This window comes from Pseudochaenichthys georgianus, chromosome 20 (genome assembly GCF_902827115.2).
Source record: "Pseudochaenichthys georgianus chromosome 20, fPseGeo1.2, whole genome shotgun sequence".
Classification (NCBI taxonomy): domain Eukaryota; kingdom Metazoa; phylum Chordata; class Actinopteri; order Perciformes; family Channichthyidae; genus Pseudochaenichthys; species Pseudochaenichthys georgianus.
The window spans coordinates 6,674,658-6,699,978 of NC_047522.1; the positions used below are offsets into that span (position 1 = coordinate 6,674,658).

At 38.4% G+C, this 25,321-nt stretch overlaps 1 long non-coding RNA gene across 4 annotated transcripts in view; it reads right to left on the reverse strand.

Annotated features, from left to right (window-relative positions):
* Positions 1-15,936, reverse strand: part of LOC117465882 (uncharacterized) — a 65,598-nt gene extending 49,662 nt beyond the window's left edge. For 3 of the 4 annotated variants that reach the window (XR_004554218.1, XR_011645101.1, XR_011645100.1), the window contains exons 1-2: positions 15,309-15,936; positions 14,953-15,017 (exon numbers count right to left, since the gene is read on the reverse strand). This is a non-coding gene — a long non-coding RNA (uncharacterized lncRNA). Of the gene's footprint in view, positions 1-7,971; positions 8,285-8,516; positions 8,608-14,952; positions 15,018-15,308 lie in introns of those variants that run through there. The other variant, XR_004554219.1, reaches the window with a different exon arrangement.
* Positions 15,937-25,321: the final 9,385 nt, after the last annotated feature.

The following is a 25,321-nucleotide window of genomic DNA, read 5'->3' on the forward strand; positions in this document are numbered from 1 at the left end:
ATTCTCAATGTCCTGAATGTGGCATCACACACAGGACTTGAGTCTGAACACAGTAGACAACAGGAGTATTTACAACAGCATATACAAACAAAAATACTGCATGTGGGTGCACACTTACATTCTCTGTCTTACTGTTACATAAATCCCATGAATGTATGAGATTAAATTAGCTGCATTATATCTCAGTGATTAAGTGAATAACAAAGTTTCTATCGGGTCACTATCAGCCTGTCACTCATTATTTTCAGGGAGGGGGCGGGGCTTGGAGTAACGGAGAGGAGACGGTGATCGCGGAAGCTTTTTTCCTCCTGCCTTCACAAACTTTACACACGTATATATCGTCTGCAAATTGCTAGAGGACATTCATACTTTGCAATCCAAGACTTAATTAAATCCACCAAAAACCTGACATGATTGTAACGCGATTATTTTTGAAAAACATAAATCCCTCCCTGTGTCTCTGAGCCGCAGCGACATGCACGGAGTGATTCAGAGCGGGTCCTGCTGTTGTCGGTTCTGGACTGGTGTTCTTGTGTTGGTGGATAAAGCAGACTGCTCCGTGTTGCTGTGCCGCTGTCACGTATGTTCCCTGATCTCTGAGTCACCGACCGATTTGATATTAAAGTGACAGAAAAAACGTTATAGTAAAGCCGCGGCCGGAAAATCAGGAAGCAACGTTACTACTCTATAACCGATTATCTTCCGTCACTGCATCGAGACCGAATCGTCCACGTCCGCATCGCAATGCATCGTAGAAACGATTATTTTCAACACCCCTATTAGCTATACATATAATTCTCTACTGGTGTTAAATGGAAGAGCTACTAGAAAAACATGCATTGCAAATAAAACATGAAAAACAATGATGCACTGCTTTAAAAAACCATCACTATTAAAGTTACTACACTTTACAACATACCATGGAAACACAGCTGCTGAGTGAAATATATTTGTAGTGGAACAAAACTATGTCAAAGCAAAAATTATGCTAAATTAATATATTCTATTGTGTATGACTTTTTCTTCATTCTCATTTGGTGTCCGCAGAAATAGAAGAAGCTTAGTTTCTATAAATAGGCCTAACCCTGCAGTATTGATAGATGTTCTCAGCCTTTCCTAGGTCAGTGTTTAACCCCAAAGCAGATGGCTGTATCTGCTTTCTTCGAATATTCTGGGAGTTGGATTGTATTTTAGGGATTGAATGAACTCTTTATACAAACAGAAATGGACCACTGAGAATTATATTATAGTTAGAGCTTTGAAGTATGGAGGACAGAACATGACATAAGTATAAAAAAAATAAAATAATTAAATGTGTAATAAATACATGTATATGGAAGCCCATTTCCGCCACTTGAAAAAAATAAAATCCCCATGAAAAGTCATAATGAGATAAAAAAGTCGAAATAATGAGATAAAAAGTCATAATTATGAGATAAGAAAGTCGAAATTATGAGATAAAAAGTCATAATAATGAGATAAAAAGTCATAATGAGATAAAAAGTCATAATTATGAGATAAGAAAGTCGAAATAATGAGATAAAAAGTCATAATTATGAGATAAAAGTCATAATAATGAGATAAAAAGTCATAATTATGAGATAAGAAGTGCGCATGCGCTGCAGTGGCGCTGTCTTCAAAGGTCCCTTCATCACCTTGCTGCTCTCCACCATGCAAACGGCATCTAGTCCTAAATAAGGTAACTATTACAGGTGACTTTTGTAAATGTTAGATGTTAAATATAGCCTATATTGCAGCTACACTACAACAATGCAGTTTATAGCTTTGACATTACCTGTTATGAACTATAATATATATGCCTATAGTTTTGTGGTAACATTCACGGATTAGAGTTAGAGCAACTCACAGCAGCAGTATGCCTACACTATTGTCATTAGTGGCGTGAACGTTACCACAAAACTATAGGCATATATATTATAGTTCATAACAGGTAATGTCAAAGCTATGAACTGCATTGTTGTAGTTTAGCTGCAATATAGGCTATATGTAACATCTAACATTTACAAAAGTCACCTGTAATAGTTACCTTATTTAGGACTAGATAGATGCTGTTTGCATGGTGGAGAGCAGCAAGGTGATGAAGGGACCTTTAAAGACAGCGCCACTGCAGCGCATGCGCACTTCTTATCTCATAATTATGACTTTTTATCTCATTATTTCGACTTTCTTATCTCATAATTATGACTTTTTATCTCATTATGACTTTTTATCTTATAATTATGACTTTTTATCTCATTATGACTTTTTATCTCATTATTTCGACTTTCTTATCTCATAATTATGACTTTTTATCTCATAATTATGAATTTATCTCATTATTATGACTTTATCTCATTATTATGACTTTATCTCATAATTTCGACTTTTTTATCTCATAATTATGACTTTTCGTGGGGAATTTATTTTTTTCAAGTGTCGGAAATGGGCTTCCATACATGTATGAAGAAATCCAGGAATAAATAAATATGGAAATAAATAAATAAATCCAGGAATAAATAAATGAGGAAATAAATACAGAAATAAATAAATAAATGTGGAAATAAATACAAATAAATAAAATAATAAATGCATAAATAAATATGGAGATAAATATGAAAATAAATACATGAATGTATAAATAAATAAATAAAAGTCGAAAATAAAACAGAACACACGTTATTATTAGTGCTGTCAAAATTATCGCGTTAACGGCGGTAATTAATTTTTTGAATTAATTGCGTTAAAATATTTAACGCATTTAACGCATGTGCAGAATGGCCCGCCCCATACGTGCCACTAGTGGCAGCGCCAGGGTATGGCTGGGGTAGGCTACACCCATACCAAGAAATGGCTTAGCCCCACCATGAACAATGATGTTAAAGTAAGCAAAATAAAGTCTGCCAACTCTCGCGGAGTAAATTGCACAGACAGCAGTTAGTAAGATTGATTTCAGTAGCCAAGGTTTTGAAAACTTTTGTCACGTAGTGATCGTCTTCTCAATAGAACATCTTTGATAACGGCGTGGTGTTGTTGCAGGAAGTCCCGACGGAGAATACTCTTGCTGTAGTACAGGCAGTAGCGTTTCTATATCTACAAAAGTGGTGGGGCACAAAAAACTCAGATGTCTATAATATATAAGCTTCTGCAGAGAGGTTCATGGCTGGTGACGCACTGGCACTGACTCTTCAGGTTTACTAATATATTAAATCAAAATATAATATTATTTTCAAAAGCTTTTTTTGTCTGATGCTTCAATTACTTTTAAACAGACAGTTCAACAGAAGGATACCCAAAAAAAATGTAATTTTATCATTTAAATATTGAATTGTTCTCTCTTAGTAAGATCCCATTTTCAATAAAATTGCAGTCTTACCTTGACTTGAAGATTAAGTCCATTTGCCTATCCTTCTGGACAAACATCTCTATTACTTTTTTGTAAAAGTCCTCCTTATCTTCTTGTAGTTTCAAAAGTCTATCATAAATCTAATCTAATCAATAGATGTTTGATTCGAAAATGATAAAAGTAGGGTAGACATGTGGATATTATCCGGCTGAACAAAACGTGCATTTATCTAACAGGTTTGTTTCCCACAGATCTTATTTGGAGCTATTTTCTAAAATCCTATGGAGAAATCTCGTTGCTTTTTTGTGGAGGGAAGCCATGCGCAGCTTACTTCCTGGTTTTAGGACGCCTCACTGCAGCTCTCTCTCCTCCTCTTCACACACCACACTTTTCGCGGCACACGTACTTACAGCCAATCAGCTCTGAAGGATGTGAGATGACGTATGGTGGGGATGGCAGCACTTTGCCCCTATGGTCATTATTTTTTGCCACACACATTAAATAGGAAAATACTCTGAGCATGCGCAGTGTAGTTTTTGCAGTCACCGTTCACTAATGGCGCATTTCCACTGCAGCGGGTAGCCCCGTTTAAGCGTCCTGGACCGTCCTCAAGCGGCCAGGCCAGTTTTTGGTGGCATTTCCATATAGCCTAGTACCGGCTAGCGGGTACTTTTTCCCTCTTTTTCCGGCCCCATAAAATCGTGGTTCTATCAGACCAGGCCAGGGCTGTGACGTCAACACTCGACTGCTGATTGGTCAGAGAGAATCGTCACAAGATCGCGCGCGAGATCATCCCTCGCGTCACATATATATCAAGAAGCAAGCTTGCAGCATTTTGTAAACGGAGGAGCTACAAAAATGGCAACGTCGAAGAAAAGCACACCGTGGTCGACCGAGGAGGTGACGACGTTCCTACATCTCATTGGGGATGATAAAATCCAGCGGGAGCTCGACGGAACAACGCGAAATGTGAAAGTGTTCCAGGATGTCTCTGCACAGATGTCCGAGCGCGGATTTTCGAGGAATTTCCTGCGATGTAGGGAAAACGGCAACGGCTTTACTGGAGTCCCTGCAAGGTACGCTCACTTCTAACAAAGAAGTCTATTTTATCCTTACATTAATGTTCGACAACCCGTGCTTTTATGGAGCCCCGGAGAGCTACATAGCTAGCTAAGGCAGATAGCCTAGGCAGATAGCCTTAGCTAGAGCTATTGTTTGCTAACACCATATGTGCCATTGTTTACGTTCAGTTTTTCTTTTCTATAGTTGTTGTTGCTATTTAGTATTGTGCTGCAGTAGTTTGTGGAATTAACAAGTCATGTTGCTGTTCTAGATGATTACATTGGGACTCGTGAGGAGGAACATTCCCGAACAACGGGTGATGGCAGTGTTCCGTCCACTTCGTCATCGAATCCAGAACGGACCCCAGCCGAATAATCGACACCAACTCAACCACCAACACCGAGTGCCATCACGACACCGCAGCGTGTGGTTCTAGGTAAGAAATAGAAATGGCAAAACGACTGGAATTGTTTTTTTGTTTTTTTAAACCGTGGATCATCCATCGTCAGTAATTAAAATAAGCTATATCACTGTGTGGAAATGCTCTGTTACAAGTAAAGTCTTAGCTAGTAAGCAGCTAGTACAGTTGTGTGTGACATCCTATCATATACATACATTTATATTCATTATCAACAGGCTGGACATAATGTAATTCACTTTCACAATCATTGTAAACATCTAGGGCCAGAACTTTCTTTAGTTCACCTTACTGTTGTTCTGTTTATACATGTTATTCTTATATCCTTGTGTGACCTGTACCTGTCCTGTGTGTTTTCCTTATTGCTAATTATTATCTTATTGTCACCCAGGCAAGAGGAAACGAGGAGGAGAGGATCGGGCCCAGCAGGAACGGCACCATGACTGGGCAGCCGACGTGGCCCGTCTCCTCCCTGATACTTCAAAAAACCTTAATAGTTGTTGTACATATTATATATTTTTTATCTAGTTAATATTTAAATGCAACATTTGTACTTCCTTGTTTATTTATTTTCTTTAAAATGTTCATTTTATATTTACAATTCCATGTATATTTATGCTGGCTGCAATACAGTTTTACATTTTGTATTTGTATTGTTTAATGGCATGCCTTTTTGATACAACATTTGTATTTTTATACTGCCATCAATAAAGTACTTCTTTGACTTATCTTATCTCTTGTTGATAATGAATGGCACCCAACAGAAAAAAATCATAAACATACATGAATTTATAAAGCAATAACAAACACCATCAGTTAGGAAAAAGCCCCTTACTTTTAAGAGATTTAAAGCAAGAAATTGAGTTTGCTAGCTTGAGGTCCTACTCTAAAACATTATTACATGTTTATTTTGTAATGGTATTAAGAATACATGATTAATACATGTAGAAATTGCTCAATTGTAATACCCTCGTTCTACTAGACTCAAACAACACATTCCTTATATATTTCAAAGACGAGAGAACAAAATAAACCTATAACCCATTCAAGCAAGCTTTTAACATGTCTAGAAGAAAGATTGAGGTTATATTTAATATATTATTTGATGTTGTGGATACTTTAGTCTCCATCCATGTTTACAATTGTCCACACTATTTTACACTTGCATTTATGAATATAGTGTTGCCGTGTTTTACACTTTAGTATTTATGTTTATAGTTAGCTTTGATATTTGCTTAATTGATTAGAAAGATTTTCTTTTCATGATCTGATATTTCCTCAAATGTCATTATGGGGCAGTACTTACTGGTGCTTGAATTTCAAATATTCAATTCAGATAATATTTGTTTAAAACATTTGACAAACACATGTATATGAAAAAAAAGGATTTATTTATGTTCAATACAATGAATACAATACAATGCTTGCTGTGATCACTTTCCTTCTTGCTGTGATAACAAGCCACACACCAAGAAACAAGTAAACGATCGCTTCCACATCCTCCATTGTTGTGTGTGTTTTGTGAGTTGTGTCGCATTGAAGATGACGCCACTGCAGTTTTACCCAGCGTCGCTCCGACCAAAAAGCTGATCGCCCCGCCTACACTGCGTTGCTACCCCAGGTCCTAAACTGTAATGGAAATGCGCCACGGCCTCGGCCGGCCAGCGAGGCAGCCCGAGGCCTGAGCGAGGACGCTTAGGGACGCTTAAACGGGGCTACCCCGTTGCAGTGGAAATGCGCCATTAGACAGTCAGAGGGAGGGGCAGGATCAGGTTTTGTCCCACATGGCTCTAAACAGCTCAATAGGCACACACTGTAGACACTAATTAGAAGAGCACAGACTAAAACAGCAATGAGACGAATCAGACGATTAAACATGATCTTAAAATATATTTTATATATTTTTTTATTTATTTTTTGCATTTTGTTGTAATCATTATTTTAATACTTTCTGCTGACACTAGGTGGGGCTGTGCCCCACCTGCCCCTAATGACCAGTCGCCACTGAGTACAGGGCAGAGCCATATAATAGTAATAATATGGCTCTGGTACACAGGGGTGCACATAACTAACTGGTACGCAGGGTATGTGCTTAATCTGAAATGCGTACCGTCACTTGTGTCACAAAGCGCATTTGCGTGCCGACGTACTTGTGAAGCTTTTCCAGAAGGCGGTTCGATCACCGGACGACAGAGTCGGTCTCCGTGTGCACACTCACAGACAGGGCTGCTGTTAACGTCGGTCTGTACAACGGAATTGTGCCAAAACTACGCCAACCGGCTGCGGAGGGAGACTTCCCCCCCCCTAAAACAGCTGATCACAACGTTCACACTGTGTGGTCACGAAGTACTTCACTAGCCCCCCCCCCCCCCTCTGTCGACTTTCCTGAAGTAATCCCCGCTGATAGAAATCAACACGTAATGAATTAAGACCCCACGATTTGATGATTGATAGGTGTGTGGGCTGTCTTTCATTTTGACATGCAGAAAAATGTTATAATAAACATAGATACTGTATGTTAAATGGATAGATCCGCCTTCTTTCATTTATCTTTCCATTCCCACAACAATATACATAAATAAATGGCATATTTTGGACATAGTTCGAATGGTGATTAATCATGATTAATTAATTTTTAAACTGTGATTAATCTGATTAAAATTTGTAATCGTTTGACAGCCCTAGTTATTATATATCTTTAATATATTTCTACATTTACGGTCATTTACATTTATTTATTTCTGTATTTGTGTCCATATGCTAATGAAGTGGGCGGTCCTAACCTTAGTCTGAAGCATGATTGGTTACAGGAGTGTGATCATTTCTGGCAGATTGGGCTCTACTTCTAACGCCTGGCTGACAGCGCTGATTCGAATGCAGGAGGAGCATTACTGCCCTTATCTTTATACATCCATGGTTTATCCACTAGTGCTGGGGGGAAACGATTATTTTGAAAACGATTAATCGGGCGATTATTTTATCGATTAGTCGACTAATCTAACGATTATTTTTCTGTTGTTCGATTAATAAAAAAGATAATGTATCTCAAATAAATACCAAAAAATTCTTAATAATATCGTTTTTTTTTATTGCACAGCAAAATAAGAAATATAGAATAAAAGTATACAAAATAAAAAGGCCAGCCTGTTTAGTCTTACAGTCCAACAAAAAATCTCTTCTGTACAAAATTACAAAAGATAAAAAATGTAGTGCAAAAACAAACACTGTGCCGTGCACAGTACAGAAATTCAGAGTGTTTAACACAATATAACAGTCCCAACACAGGACCTCTTCTTTAAGTTTCCCTTCAGATCGTCAAGAACACGTTGGTATGCTTTCTCCAGCTGCTTGGTAAACCACCACCTGGAGGGACATTTGAAGCCTGGGCAAGCATATTCAATCATATCTATGAAGGCTTCACCCTCAACGAGAGACAAAGGCCTCATGTCTTTGACGATCACCTGTAAGATAAAACAAATATATTATTATTAATAACAACACCGCACCTTTCATAGAGCCATGTTGCTTACAGTGTAAGAAGCTTAATTATTACACAATCCAAACAAGGACACAAATAAAAAGGCCAAGTGAAGAAACACCTATAAACTAGCTAATAAATCAGGACACAATAAATGGGATCAGGACAGCCATTCCCTCCTAAAAGATGCTCAAAGGAAGCAAATAATGACTTACTCTCAAGATTCTTTTGCTGAGTTCGGCTGCCTTCTGTGGAGTGCATTGCGCCTCTTTCCCAAGATAGGACGGCAAGGTTCTTTGCTTTGTCCTAGAAAACACAACAGCAATGAACACTGGAACAACAGCTATGACAGTGGGGCATATTACATCTACTCTTAAACTCATTGCAGTGCTCTGGTATAATTAGCTTACTTGAAGGCTAACGTGGTTACTTTTCAAACAATGTTAAGTCCAACAATGCATTTCATGTTTATCTAAAAGCTTGTAGAGTACTATATACACACAGTGAAAATGTTTGGTAGTGCAACTCATATGAGCCCTATCACACTTGGATGTGCTGGTGCTCATTTTAATGTTTTCAATGCTCATAAAAACATTAATTAATTCATGACAACTGCGCACCAGCTTACGTGCAGCCCTGGCCTGGACATTGCTTGGCTCCGTTAGTTGACATACATTGATACTATAAGCTGACTAACGTTAGTCTAATGTCATGTTTGACTCGTAAACGACCACAACATGAGTTAGCTCTCTGTGTAGTTAGTTCGTTCCGGGTTAGTAGCGGCTAGATAGCGGTGTTCTGCAGACGTGAACTAGCTACCATTCCAGCCAACATTAAATGCTGACAAACGTTAACTAACACACAGCTGGCGCCGCTAGCTAGGTAGCTATTAACCAACTAAGCACGAACAAACCGCACGGAGAGCTATAAGATAGTTAGCACTACCGAAGTGCACAGAACTCAAGCTGCGCAACACACTACACAAACGTGGAATTAATTTAGCCAAAGTTAGTATTTACTTATCATTGTTCCCTCCACGAGAGACAAGGGGGTGCCTCCGCTTTAAATGCTCCAACATCGCTGTTGTGCTAGTGTGGTATGCCAACTCTACTTGGCAAAGACTGCAAATAACAATGCCTTTGCGTTTTGGACTAAATGTAAAGTATTCCCATGCTTTTGAAGACCTAGGGCGAGATGTTTTTGTTTGGGGGCTTTTTGCAGGGCTTCGTGCGCAATCCCGTGAGGAGGAGGTGGTAGCCGTTTCAGTCTCCATAGTGTTTCAAGTGCGATTGCGAACTGCTTGTTGTTGTTTTGGGTGTGTGGCGATGCGTCGACGAGGAAATATGCCGGCGACGATATTTTGAAGTCGCGTCGACGTCATCACTATCATCCACAGTTGTAATTGTTGACAATTCAAATGTACTCAGGTTTATTTATGGTTATTGGTTTAAGAGCCATTGGAGATCATTAGCGGACCATTTAGAGAATGGAGAACCAAAAAACTATGTCCAGTTTTGTGTGGAACGAGTATAGAGGACTTGCCCCCAAATGTTATATAAGCACAGGTTCGTTACTGCGGTCACCTTAGCCGTCTCTCGCGTTTGCTTGGTCAAATCAGCAGCTCTTCATTTTTGAGTGCACGATTTATCACGCCTTTACGGTAATCGCTGAGAAGCGGCTCTGACGCTAGTACAAGAGTAAAATAATGCATGTTTTTCAGAGCGATACAAATAATTGTTACCATAAATTCTTAATAAAACGGACACTGTTGGAGTCAGTCCTAGTTTGACTGCTACCAACAATAAAATGAAGTACTTTTACTGTGTACTTTTTGGGTAATACTCTCTCAAATTCTCCTCCCGAGAACAAAATCATGCCACTTCTGCTAAACACAATCTTTCAGAAATGATCACACTCCTGTAACCAATCATGCTTCAGACTGAGGTTAGGACCGCCCACCTAATTAGCATACGGACAGAAATACATAAATAAATGTAAGTGACCGTAAATGTAGAAATATATTAAAGATATATAATAACGTGTGTTCTGTTATATTTTCGACTTTTATTTATTTATCTATTTATACATACATTCAAGTATTTATTTCCATATTTATTTATGCATTTATTTTATTTATTTATGTGTGTATTTATTTCCACATTTATTTATTTGTGTATTTATTTCCTCATTTATTTATTCCTGTATTTATTTATTTATTCCTGTATTACTTCATACATTTATTTACACATTTATGTATTTATACTTATGTCATGTTCTGTCCTCCATATTGAAGGAAGAAGCCAGTACTGAAAAATGCTTGCGACAAGAAGTGAAAAACTTGTTTTCATTTTGGAATACAAAAGTTAATGTGTGTGGATTATTTAAGAGATAGTGACATGTTGTAAGGAAGCAGACAGGAACACCAGGTGCTGACAAGCAGAGAACTGTGATTGTTCCAGAAGCTTCTCCAACAAGAAGTCACGGCAGATGCTGGAGATGACAGAGCGGTCTGGGTGTCAGACTTCAGCGCACGTCAAGACCCAGCTGCAGCACACTGCGCTCGACAAGCGTCTGCAAGCTATGCTGCTCGGCACCGTGCGAGCACAGATCTGTACTGACCGCCCTGCTAAGTCTTACAGACAGCTTCTTTTAAACCCTCTCTCCAGTAATGTTTTAGACGTATACAAATATTTTGCTTTGAAGAACAATTCTGTCAGATATGGTATCTTCATAAAAAAAGTTTAGTTACATTGCTCAAATATCAGAATTCAGTATATATATATATATATATATACACATAAATAAATGTTATATTGATGGAGTTTAGAAGACACAAGATGACTCAATGAAAGACCATTCTCATTTTTTGGAACACGTGTTATTTCCATACTAACACTTGATTGGCTTCCAAACTGGTGATGTCAGAAAACCTGGTTTGATGAACACGTGTAAAACTAACACTTGATGGTGAGGTGAGCACACAAAAACGTCACTCTTTTAGGAATGTGGAAACGGTGTTAGAGTGTTCTGCACATGCCTCATTCAGCTAAGCGCTAACACCAAAGTAAATTCACATTTTCTGAATGGAGGGGCTTTCAATTAAAAGCATTAAACATGTACCTTCCTGTAAGTAGGGCTGCTCGATTATGGCAAAAATCATAATCTCGATTATTTGGGTCAATAATTGATATCACGATTATTAATTTACTTTGAAAACATAAATGTATTGAAGGTGTAGTATGTTTTTTTTTTTTTTTAAAGAAATAATAATAAAAAAAATAAAGAATTAATCGTTTTATTTCGATTATGTTGTTTTCATAATCGCTGCAAGCCAAAATCGTAATTGCGATTAAAATATGATTAATTGAGCAGCCCTACCTGTAAGCCTTTACAGGTAGTTTGTTTATTCTCATTTATTCAATGACGTGTTTAATCAAGTTTTAAACTAAAGCAAATACACACATTAAAAAGGGATTATAATGCAATTTGTTTCTTTTAGGAACAAAAAACTCTTATAAGGAAGAATCAGTGGCATGGTACCCTTCAATGAGGTTATACTACTCTCTAGTGGTAACCTCACGTTATTGCAGCAATACAAGTGTAGGTGTTTAACATGCACTCAAAGCCTTCATACGTGTTCACACTCTTATTCCCTAAAATAAACATGTTTGCTACCAAAAAACTACATATCCAAATACATTTTAGCCCTACAGACAACCATTACTGCCTTAAAACGTATTTCTCCTACCAATTTGAATTGAGTGAAGATATTTGGATACAGTACTACAAATAAAGAATTAATCTGGATTGTGTGTGTTTTCCTGTTTCCCTTGAGCCGGATTTGTGAAACCTTGAAAGAGGCTGCATCCTTCTCCCATTATCATGTCCTAATAGCTTGCTCAATGGTGCAGCGTGTTCTGAGGGTTCACTGGTCAACCAAGACACACGCCATTAGCCCGAGCAAACGTTGCCTTGCGATGCTACACAAAGCACACCTTATTTGTATCACATTAGCTCTTTGATGTGGCATAGCATATTATATCAACAGCTGCAATTTATCAAACCATTCTGGGGCTGATTTGCCTCACCGCCGGCGCCACGGCAGCAGCAGCAGCACCACCATCTTCAATTCTTTCCTTTACCAGAAGCTGCAGCGGCAAATAAATTAAACATGTGTCATTGAGCATGCTAAATGGCTTGCAACACATAATCATCTAAATAATTATGAGGCTGCCATTAAAGTGAGCTAGATGGATGACACATGAGGCATTATGGAAAAACTGGAGGTAATGGTGCAGGATTTTGATATGGGAGAAAAGGGGAGATGGCGGGGGGATAAAATAAAAAAAGAAGAAGAAGAAAATGCAGCTTTCTGTGCGGTTCCTTCTCGTCTTGCTGTTCAAATCCAAAGTGCTGAGGGACAATGGGGTGATTAGCCCAATCAAGAAAAGCAGTGAGGGATTGTGGGTAGGCTCACAGCCGTCTTTTTGTCCTCCCACATTTCATTAATCAGCAACCTGAGGCCCCCCGAAATCAGTTCAGCAGATTGGCAGCTCGCTCATTTGTTCCCATGTGGCAATCAGAGCGGAAAAGAAATCAGTTCACAACCTTTATGCTGTTACCTGACATTATAAACTACCTCTTTGTGTTCCCTTTGTTAATTCTCTCATCTTTTTTTCTGTCTCGTCACTGCTGAAAATGTACGTTCCTGACACCAAATGCGACCTCCATTAACCCCCAGACAAGGTGTTTTTTCGCGCCTATTGGTAACTATACTGCCAATTTCATCTGCCAGTCAAAGATAAAAGAAATAAAACATAAGTAATGCTTATTTTAATAATCAGCACGGTTGAATACACGAGTACAGCATTTCCCCATTTAGATTCCGTTGAAAAATAGAGTCTGCCAACAAGTAAAATATTTTAATGAGCCTCATGTATCAGGCTAAATGATGCAGCACGTCACCGGACATGCATGACGAGCGCAATGATATTCTGTTCATGGAGAATATTGTTCACGGCTCTACAGTTCTTTGTACACCCCATTACCTCACAATGTCCGTCCACTGTGTACTTTTTCATGATCACACTTTAATGGAGAAGACAGACATTAACTGTAAATAAGCCAAAGATGAGAAACACAAACACAGCATGCAAATAAGGGCAGGGGCTACACAAATACTTGTAGTGCTTTATATAGGATGTAATCTTGTTTTATTAGCAGTATGATTGATTTAGGTAATCATTTAGATTGGAGTCTGCACATTTTTATTGAGTTATTGCAAAATATGTGGAATCTTTAAAAGGACTTACAGTGTAGTTCTTGGACTATTAGGAAAGTATTGAGAAATATATGGAGATAAATAAGAGCTAAATGTGCTTTGCGAGATCTAAAAGTACAATAAAGATTTAAAAATGTGTATTGCAATTTGTGAGTAATGTATGGTGTTGACAAGCTTTTATGATTTTATTTGTATTTTACTTATTCCAATTTTAAACATCTATTTATTAGTTTTATTAATAGGGATAGGACCAATTATTTATATAGGTAACTTCATATTTAAAGGGTACCCTTTTAGTTTTCATCAGAAACAAAACATAAAAATGGGTAAAATAAGGTAACAGTCAAATTAGATAAGTTATGTCAGGGAACACAGCACAAATGTGTTGTTCATAATCGATTGTCTTCTATAATCCAATGTCATTTCAACTTGCCTTGAACCTTCTAATTGATGAGCAGTTCGACTTTTCTAACTTCTCTGCTTGACATCAACTTTTCCACACTGTCCAGGCAAGAGGCAGCAGTTCTTCTCCTGGGATGAATACAGATTGAGCTCCGTCCCTTCAGGACACAACATCTGCTAAAACTTGTCCCAACAGAAAGGACCAATCTGAGTGACAACCTCCAGCCAATAAACACACAATCAATGTGAGCCTGCAGAATCCTGCTCAAATTGGGACCACCGGATTTCCCCAGGGATACAGCTAGCAACTGAATAAGGGACGAGGTTTTAAGGTTTTGGCGCAAAATTGCAACCAGGAAATGTAATTTGACAGAGATGAAGTCCTCCCAAAGGGACAGAAGGCCGCTGGGAATGGAGATGATGTCATGAGTGACCTCTGCTGGGGGGGATCTGTTAGAATCAGCTGTATTAGGTTCATTAATGCTTCCAAATGTATTAGTACTAGATGCAGTTGTGGGAGAAGTACTCAGTTCCATTACTTTAGTACAAGTAAAAATACTTTGTTCCCCATTACAATTGAAAGTCCTGAATTGAGGTGTTTTTTAAGTAAACGAACCGAAGAATTATCAGCTAAATGTACTTGAAGTATCAAAAGTAGAAGTACTCAGTGTGCGGAATGGCTGTTGATATTATCCTGTCAATAAAAAATACATAGAAAAGTTCATTTGTCAATAAAATGGCACTTTTCTTTCCTTCTTTTTTTTTTTTAAATACTGGTTAGTATATGTATTAGGAAATACAGTTCTGTATGACATCATCTATATCACATGTTTTGTATCAGTAAAAAGTGAGTAAATATACAATATTGCCTCTGAAATGCAGTGAGTATAAGTACAAAGAAGCATAACATGGGGAAAAGTACAATGAGGTCAAAATAATACTTAGCTATTGTACTTAGGTGTACTTACATTCCACCGCTGACTTGATGCTATGTCGGTATTTCGGTTGCTGATATACCATCAGACTCAAACACCTGTGTGACAAGTATTCATAAGAATGGTAAATGATGCTTAGTCGTGTGGTCTCACCCCACAAAAAAACCTCTACAATTAATACTTAACAGTGTGGGGCTTAAGTCAGTTATGAGTGCAAAACAAAGTCAATAATGGAAGTTGCATCAACACCATGCAATGGACAGTGCCTCTACACATCAAACAGCAAAAAACATTCTCTCAAAAATTCCCAATATGTTATCCACATTAAAGATGGAAGCAAACCAATTAACCTTCAAACTATGATATGATTGTGGCCTTGGCCTACTTACCATATGTTGGGGGATCAGCTCAGAATGGGCCTAACAAATTTCCCCAGATGAATGGAATTCCTCAGCAAACAGTCTTTCCACTTTTTCCTCAATGTTTTGGTCAGGTCCTTCTCAAACCAAGTTGAAATGTGTGAGCTTTCCCAGGGTGCTTCTTCGGTGTTAACAGTGCCAGCATCTCCTTTCACAGAGTTCTCAACCCAGGGTCGTTAGGTGGAAAACAATCCAAGAGTAGCCGTTTTGGTTTATCCACTCCGAGGTCATATAGAATTACACAGCTTTATTCTCCAAAACTAAGGTTAGGATATACATTGATAACAGATAGCCTACTGATGGCCGCCTCGAAAGTACTTGATGGGTCACAGTACATGGCGGGAGATACAACGCGCTAGCCTCACTTGACCCTGCTTAGCATGCTAACTCGGTGCTAACGTGACGTCCAAGCTAGTTCCCGTTCATTACTGGGATTTACAAAACTGCAACTAGCTGCTTCTTGTATGGTGGTTGCAGCTGCTGAGTGGCTACCTATATTTGGTGAGCTTTTTCTGTCTAAAACCACTTGCTTATGTCAGTTTTCCCAGAGCAAATTATTGCTAAAAGTTCAACCAAGCTAGTCAGGCGTATGTTGCCAGACTACTGCCCGCTGAGGGGAAGCATCATACTAACAAACAAACACTCGCAACTTAAAACCGCTCAAAACTAAACCAGGCTCGTGGATCACCAGCAGAGGGCGCCATGGACCATTATGACCAAAAATAAACCAAACAATAAAAAAACAATTAAAGAAAACCTGATATCCCATCACCATAGTGATGGGATATCAGGTTTTCTTTAATTTGTGATTATGGTGTTAACATCAAGTGTTATCACTATGGTGATTACAGGTCCATCTTTAACATTTTAAATAACATAAAATAAATGCCACATTTTACTTACAGAAAAACATTACATTTTGTGTTTACCTTTCAAATGTTGTTGTAGGGAGCCTCTGGAGCAGAAATTAAAGAGTTTTACCAATTTTTTACGTTTTGGTAAGTTTTTAGGGAAATGTTGTAATATTGCAACGTTGGCCTTAGCTGGGAGCAGAATTTCTACTCACATAGTAGAATAAATGTATTGAACAACTATGGGTACATTTGCAGGATTGATTGCTTACTTAGACCTATATCAGTATATAGCATGAATAATAATCACACATCAGTCATATTTGTTATGAATAGTAATTTATTAAATAGTAATGCAATGGTAGTCCCAAAAACAGTTCCTGTCGTCGGAAAAGCACAGACGGATGTCACACTTGCTGCATTGCGTGTTTGTGTACCTGTAAATGACTTCCTCTGTGATATCTGGACCAGAAAAGTCAGTATTGGGACTGATCGAATATTTTTTCAGCCAGCGATATCTGTCACAGGGCTTGGTGTGTTTATTCGGTTGGGGCTCGATGTCCACATAATCACTGACTGGGCGGTCATTGGGTTGTTGGTTTTCTTTGTCCACTTGTCCACAGGCATCTTCATCTGCCTCTGCTTCACTCATAGCAGTGTCACTGTCCTCTGATTCCATCTCAAAATCACTTTCTCCTTTTTGGATGACATCACATCTTGCACCCTGAATCCAGGATCTCTCTTTGCTGGTGGCATTCTGAAATGGAAAAATGTATTAATAAATATGTGTCAATAATACATGTGCTTATTATATTGTAATATATTACCTGAAAGAATAGATAGGGTGGTGGAACAAGTGTTCATTCTGTCTGGCTTAGCCTATTATCACACTAAAAGGAATGCATGCAGCACCCCCCTTAGCAAAAAAATCTATAAAATCCTATAGAATCCTACACTGTAAAGAAAGATCGTAATTTTACAGGAAATAACTGTAAATGTTTATAGTAATTATCATGTTTTTTTAAATAACTTGCAAAATCTTTTACTATTACTATTATAAGACTTTAAGATGTTCTTTGTAATTTTAAGGTAATCATAAAACTGTAAAAAAAAATCGTCATATAAAAAAAACTTAAAATGTAATTAAAACCTTTTTACATAAATCATTTTCTCAATATTCGATTGAATCCACCACAAACACAAAATATCCAATGTTGAAACAAAAGTAAATAAATATGTTCTCATTACATTCCTAACTTACTATTAGTGCTGCGTACCGGTACGCCGAACCGGTACTGGACTTGTAAAAAGTTTCGGTTCAAGTCCGGTTAAAACCGGAACGTCAGGAACCGGTACTTGGACTCGCAAAAAAACTAGCACTTACGTATATTCTGGTGTCTGTGGTTATTTAAACATTCCCTGATAAACGTTATTCAGCGTCAATAAATGAGTGCTAATCCCAGTGTGCTCAGTGTACAACATCACATGTCATTTCACCTTCGATTTACGGTTTGAAAACGTAGAATTTCGCCACATGCTAATGCTAACCGGAAGTGAAGAATTTTCAGAATAAAAGTTTTAAGTTAATAGTGTGAACTTTCGGTTTTTTCAGAATAAAAGTGATTTAAATTAGTGTTTTTAATTCAAAATTACGCCATATCAACATTGATTTTAATTTCTAACAGTATGTATTGTAGAGTTGTAGAAAATACATGGTGCACAGACAGTACAGTACACTCTGACTGTACAGTCACTAGAGTGTAGCCTATACTGTATATTAGGCGTGTAACAGTGTGATGCGTATAGTCTACTCTACACTCTACCTTTCAGCAACGTTTTAGGGATTTAGGCTCAGTCAGCTCAGGGACTGTTTGGTTACTTTAGTTTGGTAAATGAAATAAATGTTTGAACTTTGTAGTAGTTCACTGTAGTTGCTGTCATAAGTCATTTGTAGACTAAGTGGCACATTTGTACTTTGTAGAGAAATGTAGACACAAGTTGGAAGGGAGCACAATAAACCTGATGAGTTTGAATTTGAGTTGATTATGAGTTAATTTTCAATTGATAATTAGCTCACAATAAGTTCACTTTAGTTACTCACACAACTTGACACAAGCCATGGGTTCAGGTCCGGACTTATAAGTCCGGACCTGAACCTGAACCTCTGGACTTGAGTCCGGACCTGAACCTGAATGTGAGTCCAGGTACGCAGCACTACTTACTATATTGTAAACATCTACAGTTGACAATATCATTAAAAAAAAAAAATGATAGAAAGTGGAGACATTTCTGCAGGGAGGACCAAGGTTTAAAACACACACTGTTATTTACTCAACAAGTCACAGTTATCCTTGTTTTATTTATGTTGCTGTTTTTTTTTCTTCCATTGGTCAATATACAGTAATAAGCCTTATTAGTTTTACAGTATAATGTATGGTTTTCGGATTCTGGCCGACAGCCAGAGCTACGGCACTTGAAATAGAATTCAGCCAAAACACGGCAGACAAGTCAGGCATGTTTGGAATGTGTCCACAACACTCCTGATTGGTTAATATAAACGTAATCGAAGAAACCTGCCAATGAGAACTGTCCGCCCTGTCGTTCACATTTGAAACATCCAAGTCAGTTTGAGCAGGTCTCCTCCTGCGAGCTACGGCTGTCTGTATGTCTGCTGCAGGAATTTATGGATTAATATCGGGATCGTTTTACATCTACACGTTAAATATGAGCATCGGGACGTCAACAAAAAACAGAAGACTTGAGATCTGATGAGTCCTGCAACTGTAATGGAGTTAAATATGTATTTAGATAATCCTTAGTTTGTGAATGTTTTATTTTTTATTTAAGGTTACGTTTCTTCTTCTAGTTAGCTGAGTTTCTTCCCGTTAAGTTGGTATGCATCATTAATAGGTTGTTAAATGTTAAGAATCCCCGAGATGCTGTTTCTTGCAAGATGTTGCGTCCGGGAAACCTTGATTAACAGGTGGCTGCTAACGTTAGCTTACAGTTTATTGCAGTGCTGCCCCTCCACCCTCTCGTCTCCAACACGGGAGAATTACACATAAACATGCAGCGGGGTGTCACAGTGTTGTCGCCAAGTTTAATGTAAAGTTTCACAGTTTTCTTACAGCGGAATCTAGTTTGTTAATGTTCAGTAACAGCTAGCATAGCATAAACAGCTAACCGCTAACGTTCGGCTAACTTGCTAGTTAGCTCTGCTCTATATATTACAAGCTAACATGACTAGCTAATGTCACACTGTGTGAACTAAAATACTTGTTGTATTACTAAATCATACATGCTTGGTCCAAATCACTGCTAAAATTAATTATTTTTGAAAATGTATAGTAAAGAAACACTCACAGCCATGCATGAAATAACATAGCAAAATAATACGGGTAATGTTTGACCCATGTTGTGCCTTAGAAGTATAGTGATACGAACATGATTTTTATTAAAAAAGTAAGAAAGGGAAACATAAAAATTGGTGTTGATCCAAAACAGGTTAATTGAGGAATACCTGGAATCCTGAATGGTTAAAGTAATTTATTGCAAAGATATTTACAATTAAAACTAAATCGGGTCACTTTTGACACATGTTGGTTGTATGTTGTGTAACAAAGGGTTAACATGACAGCTGTGATGTTCACTCTTTTGACAGAGCACCAGTGGACAGCGAGGACTGTGGAAGAGAAGATGTGATGGCTTTGTGTGGAAAGCTGCTGACGCCAGCCGGTGTCCCTCATCAGTCTCTCCAGGCAGCACCCAGCTATTCTTCCATCTTGCAGATGAAAAGACTTTGATATGTGAGTAATAACTAACTTGTGTCTAACATAGTATTGAATGTGGTTTAGTAAAGTATTTAAAAATACCCCACATTGTACATGTACAGGACAATCAGACCTTGTTCAACAAAGATCATCAGACAATTGTTTTGTCTTTGAGGTACAGCCGCAGCAGAGAGTCTGAGTTTGAAGAAAGCACTAACATTTTATTTAGTGTTTAATCAATCAATATTTACTGGTCTTGAATTTCCTCACTGGATTACAACATGCTCGAATCTTATTGTACAGATTTCATCACCTGAAGATGAAAATATAGATTCATCGATATGTACCATTTTAAGGAAATAGACTGTTAGCGGTATTGACCGAAGCTCCGCAGCTGTAGCTAGGCGCTGCTAATGAAGACTCAAGTGCTCAATTTGTTGGTTTTTATTTTTTATTAAGAATTGAGCAAGCATATCTTCCTCTTCGAAATCCCAGTTGTACTTCGCTAACACGCAGTGCCTGGGAGGGTGCGTTTGATTGTTCCCACCCTTACCTCACTTATGGACTAGGTCAAGTTAGACAAGCAATCCAGTGGTTAGTTTTAGGGTCACCTCCATTGTTTTATTTTTTATTTATTCACTTTAAGAGAAAGGGATTTCAGAAACAAGTCTCACAAGTTTGGCTCGAGGTAAAATTAACAATTAACAATTCACTTCCTCCTCCAGCACCTGGACACAGCAGGAACCTACGCCAGGATCCTGTTTGTGGACTTCAGCTCTGCCTTCAACACAACCCTCTGGCTGGAGGCTGCGCTCCATCAGGACCAAAACCTCTCTCCATCAGGACCAGTACCTCTCTCCATCAGGACCAAAACCTCTCCATCAGGACCAGAACCTCTCTCCATCGGGACCAGAACCTCTGCATCAGGACCAGAACCTCTCTCCATCGGGACCAGAACCTCTCTCCATCGGGACCAAAACCTCTCTCCATCGGGACCAGAACCTCTCTCCATCGGGACCAGAACCTCTCCATCGGGACCAGAACCTCTCTCCATCAGGACCAGAACCTCTCTCCATCATAGGGGTGGGCGATATTGAAAAATATGTTATCACGATATTTTCAAGCAGTATCACGATAGACGATATATATCACGATATTTTTTCATGTCGGTTATTATGGTTATTTTTCAAGTTACTTAACAGAACAAGCACCTACAAGGTTACAGAAACTAAAACAAAAAGGAGTAACAGACCAACACAGCATTTCAAGCTGGTTTTATTTCTGAAATGGATCCCTGAATAAACAAGTGAGCAGTGAACATCAATAAACATGAAAAGGAGGGTAAAACATAACTAAGTAAAACATAAAACATCAATGAGGAAAAGTCAGTGCCAAACAATTAAAATGTAAACTTTAGACTTGAAGTGTAATAAAATACTTTAGCATAACGGAAGGGAAAAACATAAAACGCCACCGCGTCAGTTATGTCTTTCCACCGTTTGCTAGTCTTTTCATAAGGAGCCCCTTTATGAAATGCCTGCCCTATGGTAGTTTGTTTTGGTGCAGTCGCTGCGGTAGATTGTGCATTCACACGCGGGGGACCTTGCACTCTTACAGTCTCTGCATGCTCTTTCTGGTGCTTGCGTTTGAGGTGGTCTCGTAAGCCCGACGTGTTGCCATCTGTGGCTTTGAAATTTCCTTTTTTGCACATTTTGCAAATTACATTTGTTTGCTCCGTGTCTGTTGTGTTATATCCAAAATATTTCCATACCACAGACGTAGAGTTCTTTTTGGGGACTAAATCTAATTCTTCTACATCAGAATCTGACTCTCCGTCCATTATTGCTGTGTGTGCAGACTGCCAACAGTGTATTTTCCCTCGCTGCAAAGAAAGGGGGCGGGAACTTTGGCAGCGTGTCAAACAACTCGGACTGAACGAAAGCAGAGGTGCGCTGACATTGTGAAATCCCGTAAATTAATGTTATAAGTTCTGCAGAAAAAAATGTATAGAAAACAATAGCAATTTTCTATAGGAATCCATAAATTATTTGGTGGAATCTATAGTAAAATTCATAGGTGAATTATATAGAATATTTGCCAATATCCTGCAGTATATTCTACAGAAACATCAATAGATTTTCTATAGATTATTTTGCAGAATCTATAGTCAAATCCATAGGTAAATTCTATAGAATATCTGCAAACATTCTATAGTATTCTTCAAAGAAGTTCTATAGAAATGTCCACAGATTCTATAGAATATAGGTCACAAATTCTATAGTATTCTACAGAATGGTATTCTACAGAACAGTTCTATAGAAAGCATCCATGGGGTTTTCTATAGGAGTCTATAGATTATTTTCTACAAAAAAACCATCTACACAGTATATATATTCTATAGATTATTTTCCAGAATCTATAGTAAAACACGTAGGCAATTTCTATTGTATGTCCGCAAAAATCCTGTAGTATTCTACAGACATTTTCTATAGAATTCGTCCATAGATTTTTCTATAGTATTGCTAAGGGAATGCAGACACAGAGAGACCTTTTGAAAGAAGTCTAAATGCCGTTAGAAGAGGGCTGGCTGCCGGGGAGATTATGAAAACTTCACGATGTGATTGCTCAGAGTCTGTATATCGGTGGGAGGTCTCTTCGTGTGTTCATCAGGGAGAGGCAAACACTGGCATTACACATTACAGAAACACCGGAGCGTTGTTATTCACTCGCTCTTATGAGTCAAAGCAGGAACAGGAGATTCCCTCGCCTCCTCCGTGAGATACACGGACTCACGCTCTGTTGCTATGGCACCAAGAAAGTGAAAGAAAGCTCTATACATGAAGATACTCAGTCACCGAGGGCAAGGTATTTGTTCTTCTGTCTAGAAAACGTATGAACATTTCTAACAAGTGTGCTCGCTTTCGACTTTGAAAGAAGACTGAAGGCGTACTTCTTCGTGTTCAAATCTATTCACCTTATGTAGCCCCGTCCCCTTTTCCACTTCTGTTTCATATGTGTACGTTTGTCTGGTTTAGCACTAGCTGCAATGTAAACAATGCTTTTGATTTGGGATCATTTCTCAGATACACTGCGGCGATTGGATGGTTTTACAGCATCCTGAAAGGGACATGACACAAAGGCCACAAATCACATGTGTTTATTAACTCTGTAGTGTCTTTTAGTGTAGATGGCTCCGTTATGAGACGTTTATAATAACTCTCACTGCCAGAAGAGGACACAACGGCCAACAAAACAATATAATAAAAACAAGTTAACCTACAGATCAAACTACCGTACTTTTCGTACCTGCATATAAGCCGCAGCAGCTAAGTTGTCCGTCTGTCTTGCTCTCGTTCTGTCTCTCGGTTCCACTTTTACTTTGGCGCGCTACCTGTCTCACTCTTTTCCGGCCTCCAGCTTTTCCTGCTGGAGCCCGCCGCTTAGAGGTGGTGGGCGCGGACCGGTCCTAGAGCCCGTAGAGTTAAAGGTGGTTAATTTTACCTGTAAAATCCATAGATTTAGGAGGTTCCCTAGTGGCTGTTAGCTGTACAAAAAAAATGGGGGGAAAAAGTCGCGGTTTATAGTCCGAAAAGTACGGTAGTGTGATATCTACTAACTAGCAAATGTTAGCTATTGTTATCTGTGTGTGATTATTCTAGCGTCCAGGACAGAAGTTTAAAAAGGAGACTAAATGGAGTCTCTGAGAAGGTTCAAATTGGTACTTTAATTACCTCCCTGCAGGCCGGCTCTCCACATTTCAATGTCCATTGTTACGCATATCAGAGGATAAAGACATTGTACATTCAATATATATCTAAACACGCCTTTTCTCTTCCTTAACTCTTTCATGACTTTTCATTTAACACATTCTAAACGCTGTAATCAATACTCCTAAAAATACAGGAAATACTTCACAGCAGTTTGGTTTCCGGTCAGTCAGAATGTTGTCACATGCTACCCACATCTGTAAACAATAACGTAATCAAATAAACTGTACCTTATCCAACAATAATAATATCTCAACGTCTATAGTTGTAGTGTTGAAATCAGTAGGTTTCGCTGTGCAACATAATATCATATCGCTGCTAAATTCACCTCTATAGTAAATGGTATATCAGCCTCATGCTAACCGGAGATGAAGGATTTTCAGAATAAAAGCTTAACAACTGGTTGTGCACAAGAACTTCTGGTTTTTCAGTATAAAACAGCGTTTAAACTGACTGTATGTTTAAGGTGCACTATGCTCTCAAAACATTGATTTTAATTTCTAACACTATCTATCCAATAAGCTGGCTAGCGACCTCTATCGATCCATCGTGCAAACATTATATCTACTTTACAAGCTAACTAACTAACGAGTAATTATAAAATCATGGTGACGTGTTTTATTTAAGCCAAACGAGCCGCTTTCATACAGCAGCAGCTCCAAACATTGCCCTAATTTCTGAAATGTACATGTAACCCTAACCCTATAATTAACTTTCATTTTAAGTATTCAACCTAATATGGAGATCTCAACACCCTTTAGCGGGGTATTTATAGACGTAGAATTCAAATCTGTTCAGCTTGTGTGAACCATAGAACCATATGAGGCTTACAACCAAAACACATTCAGAGAACCATTGACTTCCAGACAGGAAGTGGTGAAAGTCTTTTCCGGGGTTTGAGGACTCATTCTTGCACCTCTCTGCTGCCAGACACTCCGATAGACAGCAGGGTTCGTACGGGGGCTGGAAATCCTTGAACATGCTTGAAACTTAAATAAAAACATCTATTTTGATTCTGACTTTTCTACATCCAACTCATCCAATAAACCGTCACGGCAGCCTTACCTTACTGATCCCTCTTCAAATGGAAAAACACACGTGACTTTACCAGCAGAGAGAAGATGGATTATTACAGTATTAATGTGACTAATAAAGATTATTAAGTATTATTCTGTTGATGGATGTCATTACATTTGGTGAAAAGCTCATAAGGACTTGTTTAAGACTCGTTTGTCAAAGTTTAGGACTTGACTTGGACTTGCCCATCTGACTTGAGACTTGACTCAGACTTGAGTGCAAGACTTGAGACTTACTTGTGACTCGCACATTGTAAATTAGTAGCTTTGTGTTTTTATTTAAGTCGCTGTTCATAGTTTTTTATATGAAGGAGATTTAATGATATCCTATGGTCGCTGATGTGTGGATGTTGTGTCGTCTTCTGATAACTTTGTTGAGCTTGTTTTTAGCTGCATGTCCTTGATCTCACTGAACAAAGTAAGATAAGGTAGGATAGTAATAGTAAGATAAGATAAGAACATGTGAACTGCTTCAGCTGAGGAGGCTGGTTATGAATCAGAGGAGGAGCTGCAGTCAGG